The sequence below is a fragment of the Pristis pectinata genome, chromosome 31 (assembly GCF_009764475.1).
Source record: "Pristis pectinata isolate sPriPec2 chromosome 31, sPriPec2.1.pri, whole genome shotgun sequence".
Classification (NCBI taxonomy): Eukaryota; Metazoa; Chordata; class Chondrichthyes; order Rhinopristiformes; family Pristidae; genus Pristis; species Pristis pectinata.
This window is the reverse complement of record NC_067435.1, coordinates 22,143,134-22,155,132: the sequence shown is the minus strand read 5'-3', so window position 1 is coordinate 22,155,132 and position 11,999 is coordinate 22,143,134. Positions and strand designations below refer to the sequence as shown.

The following is an 11,999-nucleotide window of genomic DNA, read 5'->3' as shown; positions in this document are numbered from 1 at the left end:
TGACAAGATATTCCCTCGGACCTTGAGAGAGAGACTAGTGTAGAAATAGCAGAGGTCCTGGCAGATATATTTAAAATCTCCTTAGCCACGGGTGCGGTGTCAGAGAACTGGAGGATAGCTCACGTTGTTCCATTGTTTAAGAAAGGCTCGAAGACTAAACCGCGTAATTACAGGCCAGTGAGCCTGACATCAGTAGTGGGTAAATTATTGGAAGGTGTTGTGAGAGATAGGACATTTAAGTATTTTGACAGCTCAGGGTTGATTAAGGATAGTCAGCATGGCTTTCTGTGTGGTAGATCGTGTTTAACGAATCTTGTGGAGTTTTATGAGGGGGTCACTAAGAAAGTAGATGGAAGTAAGGTTGTAGATGTTGTCTACATGGACTTTAGTAAGGCCTTTGACAAGGTCCCACATGGGAGATTAGTTCAGAAGGTTCAGTCAATGGGTATCCATGGAGAGGTTGTAAACTGGATTCGAAATTGGCTGAGTGGGAGAAGACAGAGAGTGGTTGCGGATGGTTGTTTGTCAGATTGGAGATCTGTGAATAGTGGTGTGCCTCAGGGATCTGTGTTGGGGCCATTGTTGTTTGTTGTATATATTGTCACGAACCAGCAACAAAAGAAACACACTGAGCATGATTCAGTGTTAAAAATATTTTATTAATCACTACTTATGATAATACGTAAAATCAAAGTAAAAATGTTAGTATGTTAGAATTCAAAAATGTTAAACCTTGAACGTTAACCCCAAAACTAAACTCTTCGTGTGTGTGTGACAAAGTCCCAAACTCCAAGTTCAGGGATGGTTCTGCACTCCATAAGGTGAAACATGAGCAAGGGCTTCTTCAACAACCACCGTTGTCTGAAGATAAGACGTAGACGTAGAGAAATATAGTGAGAGTAAATACGAAATCCAAATGTTCCACGATGGAACCCAAACGACTCTTCAGTGTTTACTCGGTAGTGACTTTCTCACCCCGAAAAGCATCCGAATCGTGGTCGTCCACACACAAATACCTGTTTCCTTCTACAGGTCAGCAACAAAGTGAACTCCACCGGATTACTTCCAATTTCCATACATGGATTTCAGTGGCAGACACAGTTGTTGTTTCTCATCCATCGATAGAGAACACTAGCAGGCTGGTGTCTCTCTCCCTTCTCTCTCTCTTCTTCTTCTGACCCCTTCAACAACGTCATTACGTCCTTTATCTTCTATTGACGTAAGCACGCCACACACACACTCTCTCTCTCTCTCTCTTTATCTCTCTCTTAAATGGACATTCACTGAGTCCGTAACAATATCAATAATCTAGACGATAATGCGGTAATTTGGATTAGTAAAGTTGCGGATGACACTAAGAATGGAGGTGTAGTGGACAGTGAGGAAGGCTTTCAAAGGTTGCAGAGGGATCTGCAAATGGAAAAATCGTCCAGAAAATGGCAGATGCAATTTAATGCAGACAAGTGTGAGGTGTTGCATTTTGGAAGGACAAAGAAAGGGAGGACATACACAGTAAATGGTAGGGCACTGAGGAGTGCGGAGGAACAAATGGATCTGGGAGTTCAGATACATAATTTCTTGAAAGTAGAGTTACAGGTAGACAGGGTTTCAAAAAATGCTTTTGTAATCCTGCCATTTATTAAGCAAAGTACTGAGTATAGGAGTTGGAATGTTTTGGTGATGTTGTACAAGTCATTGGTGAGACCAAATTTAGAATATTGTGTGCAGTTCTGGTCGCCGAACTACAGGAAGGATGTCAGTAAGATTGAAAGAGTGCAGAGGAGATTTACAGGTATGTTGCCGGGTCTTCATGAGTTGAGTTATAAGGAAAGATTGAGCATGTTAGGACTTTATTCCTTGGAGCGGAGAAGAATGAGCCGAGATATGATAGTTTATAAAATGATGAGGGGCATAGACGGGGTTAATGCAAGTAGGCTCTTTCCAACTAGATTAGGAGAAATAAGTACGAGAGGACATGGCTTGAGGGTGAAATTGGAAAGGTTTAAGGGGAACATTAGAGGGAACTTCTTCACTCAAAGAGTGTTGGGAGTGTGAAATGGGCTGCCATCTGAAGTGGTAAATATAGGCTCGCTCTTAACTTTAAGAGTAAATTGGATAGATACATGGACGAGAGAGGTCTGGAGGGGTATGGGCTGGAGGCAGGTAAATGGGACTAGCCGACTATTGTTTCGGCACAGATTAGAAGGGCCGAATGGCCTGTTTTCTGTGCTGTACTTTTTCTACGTTTCTAAAATCAATGCCCTTTTTAATTTCACTCATGTGGATGGTATTGTCATCCCTAATTGCCCACAAACTGATGCGGCAGTTAAGAGTCAATCTCTTTAGTGTGTCCTGGTTTCCCGACAACCATTTTGGCCCATCGAGTCTCTGCCAGCTCACAGACCAATCCCCTTCCCCTGTTAATTTTCTCTGTACATATTCCTATATAGGGCTAACGATAGCAGATTCCCTCCCTGAAAGACATTAGTGCACTAGATATGATTTTACAACAGTTGGGTAGTGTATTAGCTAATCTTAACGAGACCAGCTTATTTTGAATAAAATGTATTTAACTACTTAAATTAAGTTTCTACTCTGCCATGGTGGAACTTGAACTTGCATATCTAAAGCAGCAATTCACAATTCTGACTATTAGTCTGCGAGCCTAACCAATACACGATCACACCCCGTCAGTGGTGCTCCTGGAGAATTGTGCTGAAAGTACTTACTATCAGGAATGTTCTGTCTAAACAGATGATGGAAATGACTCCCAGAAATTATGGGCGACCTGGTGCAGCGGTTAGTGCTTCCCTCTTGCAGCTCCGAGGACCTACATTCGATCCTCACCTCTGGTACCATCTGCATGGAGTTTGCACCTTCTCTCCACGACCCCATGTGCTTTACCCATTTTCCTCCACATCCTTACAATGTGTTGTTAGATTAACTGGCTGCTGTGAACTACCTCCAGTGTAGACTTCTAGAAAGTATCAGAAGAGAGTTGATTGGCATGTGTGAGAGAAAATAATTAGCAGAGGTGTAACTGTAAGGGACTGTAACACGTTACTCTGCATTCTGTTATTGCTTTTCCCTTGTACAACCTCGATGTACTGATGTGGTGAAATGATCTGTATGGATGGCATGTAAAACAAAGTTTTTCACTGTACTTCGGTACATGTGACAATGATAATCCAATTACCAGGGATACGGAAATGTAGGGAGAGAGGGAATGGGACTGATGAGGAACTGGCAAAGACCCATCCTGTGTTGTTCTAAGTACCTGGAATGAGGTGACAGAGGATGTAGTTGAGGCAACATTTAAGAGGTATTTGGATAGGTACATGGAGGTGAGGGGCTTAGAGGGTTATGGGCCGAATGCGGGCAACTGGGACTAGCAGTGAGGATGCTGTCAGCATGGACCAGTTGTTTTCATGCTTTATTACTCTATGACTCAAAGAAAGAAAAGAATAACGCAACAGGTGGAAGCCAGCAACCTCTCTTGGTCAGAGGTTGAAGGCAACAGCAGAAGCCGACGACGGAGGCAGAGGAAGCGGCAAAATGTAAGGGAGAACATGGAAGAGAACCGACAGACAGGAACAAGCAAGGGAACTACCCTGCCCGCCGCCCCCCGCTCCGAGAGACTGTGACCAGTAGAGGCTTGTCGCCGCCCCAGCTCTGGGAGACCGGGAGCAGCACCGAATCCGATGCAACCCAGCACAAGGCGAGGAAAGAAACTGGACCACCAGTGAAAGGAACAGAGGGACAGACGGATCACCCCCCCCCCGCAGCGGCACCACCAGCCTCGCCACAAGGGGCCCCACACCCAGGGGGAGACCACTCGCAATATCTGAGCCCGGAATCCGTGAGGCAGTTCACAAAAGTTGTGGGCATGATGGCCCAGGGCAAATGAAAATGGACTGTGTGATAGGTACTGAACACCAAAAGAGCCATGGAGCTAAAACTGGCATCGCTAACCTCCCGCAGTGTGAAGAGCACCACGCGATGTGTTAACACCTTACACTTCCTCGCCAAGGTAAAGGCATATGTGACCTTGCGAGAGTGCGGGTTACCTCACCTCCGCAACTATCAGAGGTGGTTGCTATGGTGGTCCCACACACTGTCGGTGTGGTCGGGGGTGGGGCAATGTTTGTCGCGCTTCCGGCCTGGGGATTCTGATGCGGGGGGGGGCAGCTTCTCAATAACCGAGGTCAGAGAGGTGGTAGGGTACGGCTCCTTGTGGCAGATGTGATATACCGGAACACTCCGTTCTGGATAATTAACGTGTACGCCTCACCCGTGCGGAGCGAGCGGCTGGCCGTCCTGCAGCAGCTCCCATCGCTGCTGGCGGCGTCCTGGCGGGTCGCTCTGGCCGGTGACTTCAACTGCATCATCGAAGCGGCTGGACGATCCGGCAAGGCCGACAGCAGACTGGACAGCACCTCAGGACTCTTGATGGTAAAGGATGCCAAGTTGCGCGGCGCCTTCAGCACCCCTGCAGGTGGAGCACAGCCGTAACACACCTGGACGAGTTCGGACGGCTCAGTCTGGTCCCAGATCGAATTAAAGAGGAACTAATCAAGGTAAGATCCACCGACGCCACGACGATGTTCATCTCTGACCAACGTCTCCTTCGGACCTCCTCTCACCTACAAGGCAGGCAGTGGGACGTGGAAGTTGAATTTCAAGCTGCTGACCCCAGAGAGCATTGAGGAACTAAAGAGGGATTACGCAGGTTAGAAAACCGTTAAACCCCTCTTTGACTTCCCTGTGCACTGGTGGAAAACGACAAAGGAGAACATCAAGAGGTTCTTCAGCCGCAGAGGGGTCCATAAAGCAAGGCAGAGTCAGAGGGAACTGTGCCAACTTCAGACAGACCTGCAGAAACTTCTCCTTCTGCAGTCGAGGGGGGATCTCCGAGAGACGAAGAGCCGGCAAGCCCAGCTCCACGCTCCGAATCCTCCAAGCTTATCTTCCGATCCAGGGTTCGCTCCGTGGATCAGGATGACACGTGCTCACGTTTCTTCCTCCAAAAGGTGCACAGGGGGAGCTCTGTGATCCACAGTCTTAAGGAAGAGGACCCCTCAGTAACATCATCGCAGACGGACATATTAAGGATCTGCAGATCCTTCTATGCCAGTCTGGACGACAAAAAAAGCAACAGACCACACAGCCTCCCAGAACCCTCTCCTCTATCACGGAGGTCTTAGATGACAGCAAGCGGGAGAGTCTGGACCAACCACTGACCCTGGAGGAGCTGACAGGCTCCGTCCGTCCCCTTGATTCGAATAAAATTCCCGGAAGCGACGGCTTACCGGTGAAGCTGTACTCGTCTCTGTGGGACTGGATGGGCCCGGACATGCTGGAAGCGTACAATGCTATGTTCCTGCCTGGCAGCATGTCAGGATCCATGAGGAAGGGCACCATTACCCTTATCTACAAGCAGAAGGGGGAGAGGGAGGACATCAGAAATTGTAGACCCATCTCACTGTTGAATGTGGATTATAAGATCCTGTCCAAGGCCATCTCCAACAGGGTCAATTCTGCTCTGGGACAGGTGATCCACGCGGACCAAACCTGTGCTGTACCTGGTAGGAAGTTATTTGACAGTCTCGTGCTGTTCAAGGACACAATTGCGTACATGCAGGAAAGAGGGTCGAACACCTGCCTCGTCAGCTTGGACCAGGTGAAGGCCTTCGACAGGATATCACACATGTACTTGTTGGATGTGTTCTCCAAAATGGGCTTTGGGGAGGGAATCAGGAATTGGATCCAACTGCTCTACACAGACATCTGTAGCGCAGTACAAATCAATGGATAGAAAACAGATAGCTTCCCCATTAAGTCTGCTCAGGCATGGCTTCCATATTTCCCCTGTCTTGTTCGTGTGCTGCATAGAACCCTTTGCCCAATCCTCCAGGAAGGACGAGAGCATCAGAGGGGTGACGTTTCCAGGCAGCGGGGGCACCCAGGTGAAAATCTCCCTGTACGTGGACGACGTTGCCGTCTTCTGCTCGGACCCAAGGTCAGTTCGCAGATTGATCAGCATCTGCGACCAGTTTGAGTTGGCATCAGGGGCCAGAGTCAACCGCGCGAAGAGCGAGGCCATGCTCTTCGGCAAGTGGCCCGACCGATCCAACGTCCCCTTTACCTTCAGGCCTGACTACCTGAAGGTGCTGGGGATCTGCTTCGGAGGGGCCGAGACGTGCAATAAAAAATGGCGGGAGAGGATTGGGAACGTGAAGCAGAAACTGGGACTGTGGTAACGGCGCTCCCTGTCGATAACTGGGAAGAACTTTGTCACCAGGTGTTAGGTGTTCTCAGGGCTCCTGTACGTGACGCAGGTGTGGCCTGTTCCTCGCTCTTCCGGCTTGGAAATCACCCGTGCTGTCTTCCGGTTCATCTGGGGAGTCAAGATGGAGCGGGTCCGACGGGTTGCCATGCACAAGTCCCTGGAAACGAGGGTAAAGGTGTCCACAATGTCGCCCTCATCCTGATGACCGCCTTCGTTGGTGGCTGCATCAGGCTGTGTGTGGAACCCAAGTACGTGGGCACCAAGTGTCACTACGTACCGAGGTTCTACCTGTCCCGGCTGTTGCGAAGGATAGGCCTGGCCACGTGGCCACACAACGCCCGAGTCAGCTGAACGTTGCTGCACTACCTGTCTTTCGTGGAAAAGTTCTTCCAGACCAACACCTTTGACCACAAGTCCAACAGGCAGTGGTCAGCACGGAACATCCTGAAGGCACTGCAGGAGAAGGACTCAATGGATACTGTGGGGTGGTTCCCTAGGCAGACTGTTCAGACCATCTGACAGAATGCCTCATCGCCAGAACTCACCAACAAGCAACAAGTCAGATCCTTCCTGCATGGTCGGAAACTCACTCCCAGCGCGCGCTGCCCCCGGGAGGAGTGCGCTGGGGACGAGACGGTCGCCCACCTCTTTGCGGGCTGTGGGTTTGCGAGGACGGTGTGGCGAAAGATGCAAGGGTCCTGGTCACGGTTCATCCCCAGCCCCTGCGTAACGGAGGATTCTCTGATCTACGGGCTGTTCCCGGGGACACACACAGAGACGGACATCAACTCGGTGAAAGACGCCCTTTGGTCTGCCCGAAACTTGTTGGTCTCCCAGCACTGCGAGATGTCTGTCGGGAAATGTTGCCGACTGGCACATTCCAGGCTGCAGGAGTACGTGCTGAGGGACGCACTGAAGCTGGGTGCAGCCAGCGCAAAGGCTCGGTGGGGAAGGACTACAGTTTAGGGTTCTTCGGCCACTGGAGAGGGAGGGGCGGGGTCAGGCTAGAAAGACCCTCAAATATTGTAAATACAGGACCGGGTAGCCCCCCAGGGAGCCACACGTGTGGCATCGGTGCTGTATTTATATAAAAAGGTAACACCAATGAATAATCTGTACAAGAATGTAAAGGCTTGAACTGTTTTATAATTGTATATAGTTTGTCTTTTATTATGAATAAAGTTTATTTTGTTAAAAAATAGAGAAATCGTGTACTAAAAAGTTCGGTCTCAGCAACCACGAGGAGGAGCTGTGGCGTTTTTACCTGAGTGCGAAGCAGTCCGCAAGCTTTGTTTTATACAATTGTTTGTGAGCATTGATGACCATTCCCTTCTCCCACTGAGGGAGTTGTGGAGGGAGGAAACGCTGTCTGAGTGATTGATGTTTATTTTGGGAAAAAAAGAGAAGTGATACATTTTGCGGTCATGTTTTATTTATGTTCTATGTAACCCTAATTATTTAAATACACTTTGAGTGAGAAAGACGTTCCTGGATCTATTTGGTGTGATGTCCTCTCAGGGGTGCTGTATTTGGCGCAGGGGTGGCCCGTACCCCGGTTTCTCCATTTCCCTAATCACCCCAGCTGTCTTCGAGTTCATCTGGGAGTCCACGATTGAGCGAGTCCGACGCTTCAGGATGTACAAGTCCCCAGAGAATGGCAACAAAAGTGTACCCGAAGCTGCCCTCATCTTGATGACCTCCTTCGTGTACGGCTGCATCAGGCTGTGTGTAGAACCAAAGTCCATAGGCACCAAGTATCGCTACGTGCCGAGGATCTACCTGACCCTGGGATAGCTCTGGCCCCATTCCCGTACAACGTCCCAGTCAGCTGGACGTTGCCGCACTACCTGTCCTTTGTGCAAGAGTTCTTCCAAGCAAACGCCTCTGAGCACGTCCATCAGGCAGTGGTCAGCACGGAACGTCCAGCAGACACTGCGGGACAGGGACTTGAGGAATACTATCTGGTGGTTCCCTGAGCAAACTGCCCAAAACATCTGGAAAAATGGCTTTTTGCCAGAAATCACCAACAAGCTCCAAGACCTCACATGGCTGCCGGTGAGAGGGGCACTCACACTCAGGTCCGTCCTGTACAGAGGAAAGATCATCCCCGACGTACGCTGCCCTCGGAAGAGACGGTCACTCATCTCTTTGCAGACTGTGGATTTGATAACATTGAAATGTTGAATCACCTCAGGGGGCTACCAGAGTACAATGGTGTTATGGTTGCTAAAAAATACGATAACATTACTGAATGTATTGACCATGAATGTAAAGAGGATAACATAATGAATAAAACAGGTGAGAAGAGAAATTGTGTAGTAAAACTGTCGGTGTCTGCAACCACGAGGAGGTGTTGAAACGTTTTCTCCTGAGTTGGAAACGGTCTGTCCGTGTTGCTTTATACAAAGACTTAGAGACATTGAGGACTACTCCCTTCCCCCTTACAGGGGGTGGTACAGGGAGAAAACGTTTTCTGACTGGTTTTCCTGCTGTCATTTAACAACAGATACAATGTTGTTTGTTTATTATTCCAACTGTCAGTTGCTTGTATTTCTCGACGTGGAGATGGATCTCTGTATTGATCAGGACCGGTCCAACACGGCTTTCCAACCGCTCCATCCTGCTCCTTCCCGACAGGAAACATTCAAATGGCCTCATTACTGATCTGTAAGGTTCATTCATTGGCTCTGATCCCGAACCTGTGGGTCCAGAGTGTGTGAGGAGCTATGAGATCACCTCTCACTCACTGAACTCCAGAGAGTGTTGACCCACGCTTCTGAGCCATTCCTTACATGACAGATCCGGTAAACCATTGCTGCACTCCCTCGGTCACAGGTGTAGAATTTCTCAGGTAGGGACCGCACTTGTACACAGGAGGCCGGGAGTCTTTGGATCTCCCTTCATCAAAGGGCGGTAGAAGCAGAGTCTGTCAATATTTTAAAGGCAAAGGTGGATAAATGGTTAATCAGCAAGGGATGAAAGGTCACCGGCGGGGGCGGGGTCCAGTGAGATCAGCCGTGGTCTCAAGGAATGGAGGAGCTGAAAGTGGGACCGAGTGGTATACTCCTGCTCCTGATTCATATGTCCCAATATTACGGTCCCATCTCACCAGGGTCCTGTATACTTCCAGTCAGACGTGTTTGCTCCGATACCAAAACTCTCTGCAATAAAGACCGACGTGCCGTTTGCATTCCTGCTTGATCACCGACACCTTTCGATCGCGCACCATCAAATAAAATCCTGTTTCTGAAGCACCTCACAATGGTCCACATTACTTCCCATCCGCCCTACGGTCGCCCATTCCCTTCGCCTGTCGATATCCCCTTGAAGCCTCTCCGCATCTTCTTCACAACCCGCACTGACACCCGGTTTTGTGTCATCAACAAACCTGGGTATATTGTCTATGAAAGTCAAACAAACTGCAGATGCTGGAAATCTGAAGCAAGAACAGAAAATGTTTAAACACTCAGCAGGTCGGGCAGCAACTGTGGAGAGAGAAACAAGAGTTAACCGTTTAGGTCGAAGACCCTTCAGCTGGGAACCTGAAGCGTTACGTATGTTTCTATCTCCACAGATGCTGCCCGACCCGCTGAGTGTTTCCATCGTTTTCTGTTTTATATTGTCCGTGACTCCCTGATCCAAACCATTGATGCAGGTTGTGAAAAGCCGAGTCCCAGCATCGGTCTCTGGTCACCGCCTCCCAACCCGGGAACGGCACATTTATTCCCGCTTTCTTCAGGGTGTCTCTGTGGCGCAATCGGTCAGCGCGTCCAGCTGTTAACCGAAAGGTTGGTGGTTCGAGCCCATCCAGGGACGCTGGCGATCCGACAGCTTTCGCTGTGCGTGTCAGTGTCAGCTGGGTAACACTGCGCTGTCCGGAGGTGGGCGCTCCCTGCTGCTACCTCACTGGGCTCAGTGGGAGCTCACGCCCGGGTGTCCGGATGTCCCGCTTCCCTTTCACTGGGATGTGCGAGTTTCATAAAGCAACGTCCCTCGAACTTATTGGTTCTAATGTTGTGCTTCATTTGTTTGTTTTCTGGGCTTTGATCATTCACTGCGAGTCTGAATAATTTCTGACGTTATCCAGAGGGAGGTGAAATGATGGAACAGAGGAGTGAATTTGGATGATATGCCATGAACTTACTGAACGGGGGAGCAGACATAAGGGGCCGGATGGCCTCAGCCATTTGGTATCAGTTATGTTTCAATGGCAATGATTTATGCCCAGCGGCAGAAACACGGTGGCCGCCGCGGGAGGGGGGTAGGGTGGGGTGGTGTTGGGGTGAGGGAGGGGGTGGTCTTGCTTCTGAAGATACCATAACAAACACACACTGCTGCGGGAATGCAGCGGGTCGAGCAGCTCCTGTGTGGGGAAGCAATTGTCGACTTTCCAGTCAAATCACCGCATCAAATCCCCACGTCAGTTCTGATGCAGGGTTTCCACCTAAAACTTCCACAGTTCCTTTCCCCCCACAGATGCCGTTCGGCCGCTAAATCCCTCCAGCGGATATTTCGTTGCCACATATTCCAGCATCTGCAATCTCTTGTCTGTCCAAAATTGCTTTCTTGTATCGGGGATGTAGCTCAGTGAGAGAGCGCATGCTTTGCATGTATGAGGTCCCGGGTTCAATCCCCGGCATCTCCAAGCTGGTGATCTTGAATTTTGAACAATGCGCGGAAATTCCTGGAGAAACGCGATGCTGCCCCCAGTGCCAATCTTCAGACATCTCCCTCTTTGGTCAGTGTCATCCTTTTATTGATTCATTTTCGGGATCTGAGCCTCACTGACGAGGACACGGGGTAAGGAGAAAGTATTCCCGAGAATGACGAACGGTGGCTTTGTGCTGGAGTGAAGCGCTGGGCTCGGGGCAGGTGTGCGATAACCACCCGCCGGCCTGTTACTGAACCGTCCCATGAGGGAGAGTCAGAAACTCGCTCTTCTCAGCTCAGGTACAAAGCCTCGGCGGGGCAGGGCGCAGGTCTGTGGTCTGAGCGGACAACAGGTTCTGCAGATCAGGAGATTGAACTGTCATTTTGAGAGGCGGATGCGATACAATTGAGGAGACAGGCGGCTGAATCAGTCCCGTTCTGAACGCTGAATGTTTCCGTTACCATATGCGACAAAGGAGGGACGCGGGATAAGGTCAGAACAAGCCGAATATAATTCTAGGTTTGACTGAAGATCAGGGAGAGTGCGAACACTGTCCCCACCACCGCACATTTTACAGTCGTGTGTCCCAGATTTGGAACACAGCAGGCGTCAGCACATCCGGAGTGCAGTTGGCGAGCCTCAGCCCGGGACAACAGCCTTGTGATCCCCGTCACTCCCCTGCCAGGTCAGCACACTGGATCCTGCGACACCCCGCTACTCCCCACCTGTCACTGCCCGGTCCGGCTGCGTTTCTCTGGGAATTAGAGCCGCCGTTAATTCGCCGACTGTTATATCCGGAACACGGAACATACACAGGAGAAAATAAACAGAATGTCCGACAGCAGAGCCGCAGTAACAGGGTTAATGAAATCATGTCAAACACAGTCATTGCTGAAATGTCGGGAAGTAGGTATCCGACCGGGAGAGAGCACAGACAGCACAGGGATAGTAACCGAATGGGGCAGGAAGTAAGGAACAAGGAAAGGAAGACAGAAAGACAGGGGAAGAGAGACAGAAGGGAAATTTCAGGGAAGAAAGAGAAGTCAGCGAGGGAAAAGA

The 11,999-nt window shown here is 49.8% G+C and overlaps 5 non-coding genes across 5 annotated transcripts; 4 read left to right on the top strand and 1 right to left on the bottom strand.

Annotated features, from left to right (window-relative positions):
* Nucleotides 1-7,450: 7,450 nt before the first annotated feature.
* Nucleotides 7,451-7,667, top strand: LOC127585106 (small nucleolar RNA U3). The gene has a single exon (XR_007958472.1). It is a non-coding gene; the product is annotated as a small nucleolar RNA U3 (small nucleolar RNA).
* Nucleotides 7,668-8,545: 878 nt separating this feature from the next.
* On the top strand, nt 8,546-8,771 carry LOC127585107 (small nucleolar RNA U3). The gene has a single exon (XR_007958473.1). It is a non-coding gene; the product is annotated as a small nucleolar RNA U3 (small nucleolar RNA).
* A 1,260-nt stretch (nt 8,772-10,031) lies between these two features.
* trnan-guu (transfer RNA asparagine (anticodon GUU)) lies at nt 10,032-10,105 on the top strand. Its single transcript has one exon. It is a non-coding gene; the product is annotated as a tRNA-Asn (tRNA).
* Nucleotides 10,106-10,862: 757 nt separating this feature from the next.
* trnaa-ugc (transfer RNA alanine (anticodon UGC)) lies at nt 10,863-10,934 on the top strand. Its single transcript has one exon. It is a non-coding gene; the product is annotated as a tRNA-Ala (tRNA).
* Nucleotides 10,935-11,473: 539 nt separating this feature from the next.
* LOC127585105 (U1 spliceosomal RNA) lies at nt 11,474-11,633 on the bottom strand. The gene has a single exon (XR_007958471.1). It is a non-coding gene; the product is annotated as a U1 spliceosomal RNA (small nuclear RNA).
* Nucleotides 11,634-11,999: the final 366 nt, after the last annotated feature.